The sequence below is a fragment of the Mustela nigripes genome, chromosome 10 (assembly GCF_022355385.1).
Source record: "Mustela nigripes isolate SB6536 chromosome 10, MUSNIG.SB6536, whole genome shotgun sequence".
In the NCBI taxonomy this organism is placed as follows: Eukaryota; Metazoa; Chordata; class Mammalia; order Carnivora; family Mustelidae; genus Mustela; species Mustela nigripes.
In genome coordinates, this window is record NC_081566.1 from 62,864,458 (window position 1) to 62,876,130 (window position 11,673).

The 11,673-nt window shown below is 56.5% G+C and overlaps 1 long non-coding RNA gene across 1 annotated transcript; it reads right to left on the bottom strand.

Moving 5' to 3' along the window:
• Positions 1–515: 515 nt before the first annotated feature.
• LOC132025800 (uncharacterized) lies at positions 516–11,357 on the bottom strand. The gene is made up of 3 exons (XR_009406695.1): positions 10,349–11,357; positions 7,599–7,652; positions 516–4,546 (listed from the first exon to the last, which is right to left on the bottom strand). It is a non-coding gene; the product is annotated as an uncharacterized LOC132025800 (long non-coding RNA).
• Between the last annotated feature and the right edge of the window lie 316 nt (positions 11,358–11,673).

Genomic DNA, 11,673 nt, shown 5'->3' on the forward strand with positions numbered 1-11,673 from the left:
GCTCCATGCAGACCCGACCATGGATGTTTCCTGAAGCATCCTGTGACTTCGCTTCCCCGTGTCTCCTTCCTGTCACCGCCTTCACAGGCAACGCATCCCGCTTCGGGCTGCCAGCAAATCCCTTCCGGATGCCGGCAGAGCCCTCCGACGCGGTGGGCTGCCTCCCCCTCCCAGCTCTCCTGCTCCCCCCGCCTCGGCTTTGTGTGTCTGTGTGTTTGGTCTTGCGTGGCCAGGCCGCCTGGGAATGGGGCTGCCGTATGCCATTTGGTCCCCATTTCTAGCCAGCACAGTGCCTTCCCTGTGGCAGCATTAAAGAGATCTTTGTTGAGTTGAACTGGAGTAGAAGAAGATGTTATTTTGTCTGTGTCATTCATGGCATAGAGACCCACGAGGGGCTCTTCCAGTCAAGAAGGTATCTTTCTGGCGCCCGTCCTTTGACTCTTAACTCCTGCCCTTTGAAGCTTAGATTGATTTAAAGCCCTTTGCTTTAAGTGTTTAAGCACATTTACTGAAAGGAGCACACGGCCTCATCTAAGCCTGCCGGCTCGGGAAGATTTACATTTTCCGGGCACATTTACAGACGTACCAGAATGGTTTCTAAGAAGATATGATGTGGTTTCCTCTTATCTTCCTAGCACTGTTTGCATATTAAAAGAAGAACTTGCGGAACATAGTGACCAGAAAGAAATCAGCGAGATTTCATGTGTGGGGCGGGGTGGACGCCGGAGACATGGGATTGGAGGGGCTTCTGTGAAACCACTCGGAGGACACCAGCCCGCAGCTTCCGCTTCCCCTGCTCTGTAACCCCTGCGACCACTCCGCCTACCCACCCCACTTCTGCAAGCGTTCCTTCTGGCAGCTGTGCCCAGCAAGCCACAAGGGGACAAGGGGAACTGAACGTGGCCAGTCACAAGGTCAAGGGACAGAAAGCTGCAGCCTCACGGGACCCATGTGCTAACATCCGGGGTTCGGGGGTACCTCGCCGTGAGCACAGATGAATCCCCTGCACCACAAAACCCGAAGCAGCCTGTGTTGCCACACAGTCTAATGGGGTGTTTTCTGGGAGTGGTTTGGAGAGAAGACGGAGTGAGAGGAACCCCCCTTCCTGCCGGAGCAGAGAGCCGGTGTGCTGCTTGGTCGATGTATTTGCAGGGAAGCGTTGCCTTCTTAGACAGGACCCGAATTCAGGGCTTAGCCAAGTTGGGCCTGGAGCCCATTTCTCCGGTTCGTGGGGAGGGGCAGCTGGACCCCAGAGACCCGACACTCTCCCCGCCCCTGAGGCTCGCCTTCTCTCAGAGGCTCGCCGTGCTTCACTGCCAATGCCCCCTGTGCTGGGCTTTGGGGGACCTGTTTTCCCTCTCCCACGTGGCTGACCCCTTCAGACAAGTACGTAGTGAAGACTGGGGTAAGCAAAAGAGAAACGTGAGGGAAAGACAGAGAGTACGAAGAATCGGTCTTCCCAGACGTGACTTGGGCATCTTCAGCTGCCTCCCTCCTGAGCTCCGGGCGTGCCTGAGTGCCGTCCCGGCGGCCGTCACCCAGGGGACTCCAAATTGGAGCCAGGCTGCCGAGGGACTGGGAGTCCTTTCTGCCTGCCGGACGCACCTCATCGGAGCAGGGGCCTGCGTGGAGAGCTGCTCTTCCGCAACTCCGACCCTGGAGTCCGGCTCTCCTCTGCAAACTGCTCCTCTCCGACCCCGGGGATTGTCCCGCTTGCTGCTGCTTAGAGGACGAGGTGGCTGTGCTCGGTCTCCTTTCCATGTGCCTCCCGAGGCAGGGAAGCCAGAGAGCGGGGAGCCTCCAACAGCAGTGGGAGCCAAGGCCGGCGTGAGCTCTTCCACGCGTGTGGTCACGTGGACGCCAGGTGTGTAACTCGGGGAGAGGATACGCTCGGCTCTTTTCCGGGGCCGACGGACTCCCCCACTGGGCTGAGCTCAATCTGTCGCCGTTCCCTGTCATAAACCACAGTAGTGAATGTAAAAGCTTCCAGCGTGTTCTAGGAATCCTTCTAGCAGATCACCGAAGCCCCGGTGGTTCTGGGAACCTCTGCAGCTTGTGCTTGGTGGGCCGTGTTCTCTGACTGCACCTGCGGCGAGCCTCTTGCGTGTGGTCTGCGAAAGGCTGCGAAAAGCTGCCAGTCCGTCGGGGGAATGAGCCAAAGCCAGCAGGGTGGAAAGAGGAGCCAGAGCCAGGAACGAGGTCAGGATCCAAAGGGCACACGTCAGCGCTCTGTCCTGGCAGTGGCCAGGCCGCCGGTGTGGCTGTCCCCTGATGGCAGCGAGGTCTATGGCATCACAGGACAGGTCTATGCCCATCTCAAGGCAATGGCAAACTGCGTCTCTCACTGCGTCTTGTCCATGACCCCCGGACTATTCCTGCTTCATGCCCCTCCACACAGGCTCTGGGCCCCGCGGCCAATTGCTTGGGAAGGGCCAGTGGGCAGGGTCCCTGCGGGATGTGGTTTGGCTTTCTGCCGTAACCGGGCTGGTGATTCTCCAAGGCCGGGGCAAACTCCCCGCACCCCAGCTGTGATAACCTCGGCTAGAGCTGACCATGCTCAGAGCGGGGTGAGGTATTCTCTTGCGATTTGAGAGCTACAAAGTTGGTAAAACAACAACAGCAACAACAACAAAACACCAACACAGTATTTTAAAGAATTTCTAGTATAGTGGGGGGATGGTTTTTGAAAGGCAAGTTCTCCCCTGCCCCCCAAGAAATCTTTCCATAAGCCCAACATGTAAGTAAGAGGGAGGAGGTCTAGAAGCCCCTCTCCCTGCTGTCCTGTCCGTCAGTCCCCAGTGGGCGCCCCCAGGGGACCCTGAGGGCCCCGGTTGCTGCCGTGGGGTTTACGACGAGAGGGGCTTCACTCTCCAGCTCCCACCAGAAAAGTCCACTTGTGTTTCACAAACTGGGTTTCTCTTCATACTTCCTTTGAGGAAGCGGCCGTGTGGATATTTTTGAACATTGAGAATCCCCCGGTCTGAAGGTAGAACTGGGTGGCACAGACTTCGGGGGACACGGAACCAGGCGAGCTTTTGCAAAGCGTCGAGTTCGGACCCGGCCCCATGCTCCTGCTGCGCGCCCTCCCAGCGCGCAGTCAGCCGGCCTGGCGGTCCGCGGCCCCAGGAGCTGTCCGTTCCCGGGACCAGTCTCCCCCCGCTTCTCCCCCTCCCACAGAGCGGCCTGCTGGGAGCCGCTAATTCTCCACTTCTCCTTATGACCTTCCAGTTCCTCTTCTAGTAGATGGGGGTCCCCAAGGCCTTCCCCACTCCTTACGCATGTCCACAGATTGAGGGGACATGGCTCATTGTTGGTGTCTGTTACAGGCTGCTGCCCCCTCGGAGAAGGGTACCCTCTCAGTTCCAGGAGATGGCTTGGCCCCCAGGCCGCCTTCGGTGCTCTGGCTCAGGCCCCAGAGAGCCCCTCTCTTGTCTAGGAGGAAAGATTTGACCCAGAGGGCCCGCTGAACCCACTGGGTGTCATGAAACCTCTCTAGGGAATCTGCTCTTTGGGGAACTGGATGGGGAAGAGGGAGCCGTTTTTTATCTGAGATGAGGAGCGCAGCATTTCTCGGAAAGTATTTAGTGTGTTGGGGGGCGCCGAGTGGCGGGGAGGACCAGGTAGCCCTGGAGAAGGGGAAATTGAGGTCGCCTTCGGAGTCCCAAATCAGTACATTGACCAATTAGTGGATCCGGGATGAGATTTACAAATCATCCCCAAAGAAACAAATGATCCAACGGAAGTACCTGCCTTATTAGAAAAACAAGACGGGGTGCTTGTGGACGCATTGCAACGACAGTCACAGAGGTGACTCCTGACGGTGGCTGCTGGCTTCTGTCTGGGGCTCTGACAGTCGACCCGTGGCGGCCCAGTGGCCTGGCTGAAGGAGCACCACGGAAATGGGCACGGCGGGTTGTCACGAAACTGTTGGACCCCGACCGCCTCTGTGCCCCGAATCCCATGCTCCCGGCAGCCTTCTGTTGATAACCCCTCAAACTGACTGTCCCTGTGGGACACGCAGGGGCCGGAGGGCTACTGCTGGTGTGGGGGATCCCAGCGCGCTCAACCGCGTGGATTTCTGGCCCCCGTCCCGGGTCATGACTTGGTCTGGCTCAGTTCTCACTTTATTACCTAATGTCAGGTGCCTCGTGAGCGCAGTAGGTAGCGCGTCAGTCTCATATTACCCAATGTCATGGATTTGTTTGCTTCTCCTCTGTTGCCGGTCTACCCCAGCCCCACTCAGTGATGGGGCCTCCACGTTTTCCTGCGCACGGCTGCTGTCCCCATCCTGGGCAGCGTCTGGCACTCACCCGGAGCTTCGTAAATACTTGTAGGACGAGGGGGTCATTGTATACATCAGCTCGTGACCGCTGCGGTGATATCAGGCAGCATCCCAGGTTCTGGTCAATTCTGGGATGTGGAAGAGCTGGAGTTCTGAGCCTGGGATGCGAGAGCCGGGGTCGGATCCAGGTGAGTTCCGTGAGAAAAACAGCATCAGGCACAGAACTGCGTGGGCTGCCCACCACGGCTTTCTTTCTTTTTTTTCCTTTTAAAAATTTATTTAAATTCAATTAGCCAACTCGCAGTACATCATTAGTTTCAGAGGTAGCGTTGAATAATTGGTCAGTTTTGTATAACTCAGCCCAGTGCTCATCCCATCGCGTGCGCTCCTCCACGCCCCTCATCCACCCCCCCCCCCCCCCCCCCCCCCCCCCCCCGCCCCGTTACCCCACCCCCACCCAGGCCCCAGCTTTATTCTGCACCCTCCTCTTTGAGCTTCGAGTCTTCAATACAACGAGCAAACAAATACAAATACAAACTAATAATTCCACCAACAGCGACAACACTTACTGAGGTTTTTTTTTTTTTTTTTTTTAGAGTTTTTTTTTTTTTTTTTGACAGACAGAGATCACAAGTAGGCAGAGAGGCAGGCAGAGAGAGAGAGAGGAGGAAGCAGGCTCCCTGCTGAGCAGAGAGCCCGATGCGGGGCTCGATCCCAGGACCCTGAGATCATGACCTGAGCCAAAGGCAGCGGCTTAACCCACTGAGCCACCCAGGCACCCCTTTACTGAGGTTTTTCTGTGTTCTGGGACATCACCAGACACAGGTCTGTTACCTGCAGAATTACTCCAGTCCGGTCTGGTCAGCAAGACACCAGGTGACCCAGGACTGGGCTCAGCTCTGCCTTGTGCGACCTCAGACCTCTTGATGCCAGGCCCTCTGGTTTTTGTTTTTGCCTTTTGTGGTTTTGATTTGTAAAATAAGGGGCTGGACAAGACCAGTAGATTCTAAACTCTTTTTCTTTTGGCAATAGCGCCCTCGCATCCAACAAGTTCTGCTTCATCACCCCCCATGTCCACGGATAAAGCAGACGGGTCAGGTGCAAGTTCCCAGGCCTCACACCTGTTTCCCATCTCCTGGGAGACGGTGCTCCCAAATTCCCCGGGGGGCCCCCAGGAGGACAGACTGAAAGCCCCAGAGACCCTCTCATGTTCTAGGAAACCCAGCCCAAGAAGGTGGCAGTCTCACTGCCCTACTCATGGGGAGAGAAAGCTTTTGTGACAGAAGACAAAGGCTAATGACGGGGGAGGCTGGGGAACTTCCTCTCGGTTTCAGTGAAACACAAGAACAGAGTGTGGTGTTCTCAAACTTAAGCGCACACTGGAACCCCCAGGGGACCTTAAGCAGCAGGTGGATTTGCGGCCCCTCCCCCCACAGCCTCCCCCTGATTCCTTGGGGCTGGAGTGGAGCCAAAGGAGCCAGCCCTGGGGCGCCTGCGTGGCTCAGTGGGTTGGGCCTCTGCCTTCAGCTCAGGTCATGATCTCAGGGTCCTGGGATCGAGCCCCGCATCGGGCTCTCTGCTCAGCAGGGAGCCGGCTTCCCCCTCTCTCTTTGCCTGCCTCTCTGCCTACTTGTGATCCCTGCCTGTCAAATAAATAAAAAAAAAAAATCTTTAAAAAAAAAAAAAAAAGGAGCCGGCCCTGTGACCAGCCCTCCCTGGCACTGCGTGTGACTTTGCCTGCACGTGCTCCAAACCGCGTTCTGGGAACCAGAGCGCCTGACACAGAAGTGGAAGGACGGGGGCGTGTGGGAACCCAGTGTGGGATCTGGGATGCACGAGAGACGAGGAAGGAGTTCCCCGCCAGAGCATGCAAGGGGCTGCGCCTGGCCCTTGCCTCCCGGACCGGGGCTCACTGGTCCTGCCAGAGAACGTTCTGGAATAACCTGTTCATGTCCTGTACCATAGACTCCCTGTGTGTTCTCCTCCATCGTCGCAGACCCTGGCCAACGGCACGGGGGCTCCGGGGCCTCCTGGCACCAAAGCCCTTGGTCTCTCCACTTCACCAGCGGTCATCGGCAGGCACAGCTCGCAGGCACGGACCCTCCCGGTGCGCCCGGCTCATCTCATTCGTCGTCTCATTCCGTTCCCCGCTGCCCCGAGGAGCAGGTGTGGTGAGCAGCTCCCTGCAGGCCGCGGATCTGCGGGTCGTTCTCTTACCCCTGGCCCCCCCGCCGCCCGCCAGATCTGCGGGGCACTTCTTTGGCCAGATAAGCTAAGGGTGGCCCGGGACTCAAAGCTTAGCCAGCTCATGGATAAGACTTCGCTCCTGTTCTAGAGTAAACACATAATGTGTCCTGCAAACAGGACCCTTTCTGAGAGTGAAAAGGGGCATTGCAGGTAATCGGGCGGGGACAACAGGCTTAAACTGGGACAGCCCCCAGACACCTGGACGCAGAGTCCCCTCATCTGTTTCAAAGCCTGTCCTTTCTCCTAAAACACCTGCCTTGGACGCACCTCCAACCTCGGTTTCAGCCAATAATGTGGTCTTCACTTTGCAGGGGAGATGGAACCGCCAGGCAGGGCTCCCCTTGACGTGCCGCAGACACACCGACCTCCCTCTCCGGCCGCCTGACTCGGCTAAAACACCACCTTGCAACCTAAGGTTGGGTCTTCCTGCTGGGCTCCGAGTCTGAGCTCCCTCCCTTCCTCGGGGGCCAGTGGGGCCGCGCTTCGTCCCCTGGCTCCTTTATGTCCGGCTTCCCCATCCCCACTCCCTGCTTGTTTCTCTTCTCAACATTTAAATATGTTCGGATCTCTCCCATCTTAAAAAAAACCAACAGCGATACAACTTTCCCTCTACCCCACGCTCTGCTTTCCCCTCCCTGCTGTATTTCTCCTGCCTCTGAAAGGCGAATGCTGGCGAGGGGGGGCCCTTACAAGCCCAAGCTGCCCGTGAGGCCCAGGGGCTGGCTCTTGCCCCTCTCCTGGCAGCGCCCGCCACCCCCCTGCCCGCTTCCGCTCAGCTCCTCCAACCCAGTCTCTCGGTCCTACCAGGCAGATCCCTGTGCTTCCGTGGGTGTGGCTGTTCTCTCCCACCTTGGGGACCCCGTGAGGGCCGGTCCCTCCTCCGCAGGGAGGGCTGCTGTCCCCTCTGTCCCCAGTGGCCGCTCTGGGTACACCTTCCTGGTGCGGCTGAGAAACCAGCCTTTTAACCCTGACACAACAGAAGGCAGACCGGGCAGATGGAATAAAATCGAAGGCGCGCACATCTCCACCGGCTTTGCTGTGAGAGGGAGGTGACTTGTTGGGGACTTACCTGATGGCTCCTCCAGGGTCATGGTTTGCTGTGTGAGTCCCCGTCTTTCCAGACCTAAAGAGAAGCCAAGGAGAGAGACTGATGAAGGGTTTGGCCTTTTGTCGCTGCCCCCAGCCCTCCATCAGAGCAGGACTTGCTTCTCCCGGTTCCTCTTTCCCAGGGCTGTTACGGCAGGAGAACTGGGGTGGGGGCTTATTCCTTCTCAGTGACGGATTTGCCCATAAAATCCAGGGCATCTAAATTTTACTGGCTCAACTACCTTATCATGTACTATTGTGCCATAATCTAGGTCCCTCCCAGAGCAGGGCCTTGGACATGGACTTGGGTGGAGGACGTCTTTATGGGAGGTGAGCTCGGAACCAAGCGGAAAGGATGAGGAACACACGCCTGGACCCGGGAACAGGAGAAAACGAACGAAGGGTGTGTCGATGGCTGGGAGCGCTCTGGGGTCTGCACTCTCCCCCCACGTCCCGCGGCACTGCGCCTGGGCTGAGTGGCCTTCCGCTCCTTCCCTGAAAGCCCGGAAGGGAGCAGCAGAGGTGCGCACAGAGGGCGCGGAGGGGAGCCCTCACGCAGCTGTCCGCTGCGCCCCAGGCTGCAGGAAGGGAACCCCCGCAGGATGTTAGCTGGAAGCTCCCTGCGGGGTCCCACCACGGGGCTATGGGACAGGGGTCAGCAGACCAGCAGGAATGAAGGGGAGCCTTGTCACTGCTCTGGGTCCCCTCCCCCGGGGTAGGGAGCTCAGAGTAGGAGACTGGGAAGAGATTTCTTTGGAAACAGCTGTTACTTCCTTGTGAGTCCTCACCACTTCCAGTGGGGGGCTAGTGAGAGGGGTGAAGGACAGGACTGGGGAGGTTTGTCCTGCGGGCCCCGCAGGGATGGGGGACCAGGGGACAGGGGCCGACACCAGGCCTGGGAGAGAGGAAACCGTCGTGCACTGAGGTTGGGGTCCTCGCAGGCAGACAGCGGATCTTGGTGTCAGGGGAGGAATACGGCGGGCCACCAAGCGTCGGCAGGGAGACACAGCTTGGGTGGTGGGTCTGGTGCCGCTCAGTGGGGACGGCTGGCCAGATGTCCAGGGGCTGTGGGGCGGAACCTTCAAAGGACCACCCAGAATAGAGATGCAGCCACCCAGGGTCAAGGGTAGGAGAGATGGGACCAGTGGAAACTCTTAGAACTGACAAAACTCTTCCTCGGAGGAAGAGACCATCGTATCCGTCTGCCAGACCCCCAGACAGCAAAGCCACTCGGCCCTGTGAGAATGATTCCATCATTGCTGGCCTTCCTGGAAAGGCAGGAGACAGGCTGGGGAAGGGAGTTCAGGGCAGCAGAAGTGCGGGGGTAAGCTGGGATTGAGGAGAGAGGGTCCTTCCCATCCCCCAGTGTCAGCTTCCAGCCCGAGACAGAGCCAAGCCAGGGGAAGGGGAGATTGCTTTGAATTTTAGTTTGAAATTTTGTATATTTCATGAGACAGGAAGTTCTCATTTCTGAACTGAGACAGAAACCAAGACCAGAGTTCTCATTTGGGGCAGGAGAAGACCACCCCACTGAATAAAAGTGACGGGGGCGGGGGGTGCCTGGCTGGCTCCATTGGTGGAGTATGTGGGGCTCTTGATCTCAGGGTTCTGAGTTTGAGGCCCAAGTTGGGTGTAGAGATTAATGTAAGTTAATTAAATAATAAGTTAAATATGTATTATTTAATAATGATTAAATAATTAATATAAATTAAATTAATAAAATATCTGGGGTACCTGGGTGTTGGTGAAGCCTCTGACCTTCCCACAGGTCATGATCTCAGGATCCTGAGATCAAGGGTCCAGGCTATGCACTCAGTGGGGAGCCTGCTTCTCCGTCTCCCTCTGCACCTCTCCCACTTGTGCTCTTGCTCTTTCTCTCTCAAATAAATAAATAATTTTTTAAAAAATAGAATCTTAAAAAAAAAAAGTGAAGGGGTGGTGAAAGACAGAAATGGAGTTGAGTTTGGATCCTAATCAATGAGCCAGAATGAAAATCAGATTTTCAGGGGCGCCTGGGTGGCTCAGTGGGTTAAAGCCTCTGCCTTCGGCCCAGGTCATGATCCCAGGGTCCTGGGATCGAGCCCCGCATCGGGCTCTCTGCTCAGTGCAGAGCCTGCTTCTCTCTCTCTCTCTCTCTCTGCTGCCTCTCTGCCTACTTGTGTTCTCTGTCAAATAAATAAATAAAATCTTTAAAAAAAAAAAAGAAAATCAGATTTTCAGAACACTTGAACATCGTCTTCGGAGAAGTCCTTTCTCCACATTGGACTGTGTGTGTGTGTGTGTGTGTGTGTGAGAATTACCTCCCTCTACTCAAGAAGCACACGCACTGTTTGTTCTTGTTGGTGGAGACGGGTCTAACCCACCTGAACACAGCTCCTGTTGGTGGATATCTGAGGAGCTGCCATGGGGGGGTCCCTGGGTCTCCTTCCCAGAGAGCTTGTCTTCAGCTGCAGGGTTGCAGCTGGATCCCTGCTCCTCCGGGGCAGGTTCAGAGAGCACATCGGGGTGGGGGCGGGGGCAGATCTTGGCCCCAGAACCCCCACTAACTTAGCAACTTGCCCTGGCAGAGACTGGGCTGATCTGCTTTGCATGACAGGGGCGTGGGCTCCCCCTGCCCCACTCTGCTTCCTTCCCTTTTATCTTTTATAGGGCGGGCATTCCCCTCCACCACAGGAAACCTCCTTCACACCCAAAGCCCACCGGCAACTGCCTCGCAGAGACCCCCGGACTCACCTTTTAAACTCGGGATTACACACGTGACCTTGTTTCCGTTTTTAAAAAAATTCTGCTTTAAATTTTTTTAAACAGGAAGACTGCATAAGAACGTTTTCATCTGCATTTTCAGAGAACCACAGTCTCTCAGGTTTGATGCTCCCAAATTGAACTTCCAGAACTGCTCACCCTTTTCCCTTCTCCACTTCGCAGATCCTAGTACCTTGAGGTCATTTCTCCTGGAGGACTTTCTCTGACCTCCTGAATTCAGATGTTAAACCCCTTGTCCTAAGCAACCCAGACGAGTCCGTGGGGGAAACTCATCCAACTCGCTCTTAGTTGTCCTTGGTCAGATCTCAGCCCCTGAGAAGTCATGATCTGAAGATCTTGGTCACGGCTAATTGCTCAGAACTTAGGGCCTGGGCCAGCAGCTGCTCAGAAAGTATCTGACAAGGGCTGAATCTGACGCCGCGAACGCCCGGGGGGCTTCCAGCTGCCTCCGCCGTGGCCTCAGTCTTAGGCCATCACTCCTGCTTCCTGATCACCACACAGACCTGTAAGACTGGGCACTCGAAAAATGTAAAAGTTCTCCTGTCCGAGTAGCCAGCCAGAGGGTCTGTAGTCCCCCACCGACCCAAGACTGTCCCCTGTGAGCTTGAACACCAGAGACGGAGACTCCTCCCGAGGCCACCGGGCGTCCTGAGCAGCTCCGCCTGTCAGACCTCCTCTAGCTTTGGTCCGCGTCACAGCCTCACAGGACAAGTTAGTCTTTCCGTAATATTAACCTAGATGGCCTCTCTGGCCCAAAGTGTGCTTTTTTTTTTTTTTTTTTTTTTTTTCCTTAAGAGAGTTAAAATTTTTCTTCCTCTTGATAGTCTCTCAAGTGGGAACCTGGCAAGCTTGAAATATGGAGTGCTTCGTTTGTTCGTCCGTTCCAGAAGTATCAACCGGGTGCTGCCTGTGTCCAGCATGGGACATAGAGGTGTCCCAAAAGACGGGGTCCATCTGGGGAGACAAAAACGCTTATAAGGTAAATGCATGACAGCAACATGGGAACCGCCGAGCAAGAGCTGACGGAGGATACGCTCAGAGCCAAGAGCTCCGGGCAGGTGGGGGAGGGGGGCTGCCTGGGAGCACAGGGGCAGGGCGTCTAGGAAGGTTTCTCTTAGGAAGTGGGATCTGAGTGGGGTCTGATGGACAGGAAGCACGGGCCAGTGGGTGAGCCAGCCGGGCAACCAGACTCCGAGAGAGAACTTCCCAAGATGGACAGGGAGGGGCTTAGTGGGGATGAAGGAAGTTGGAGGCTGCTGGCGGGGCGGGGGGGGGGGGGGGGGGGGGGGGGGGGG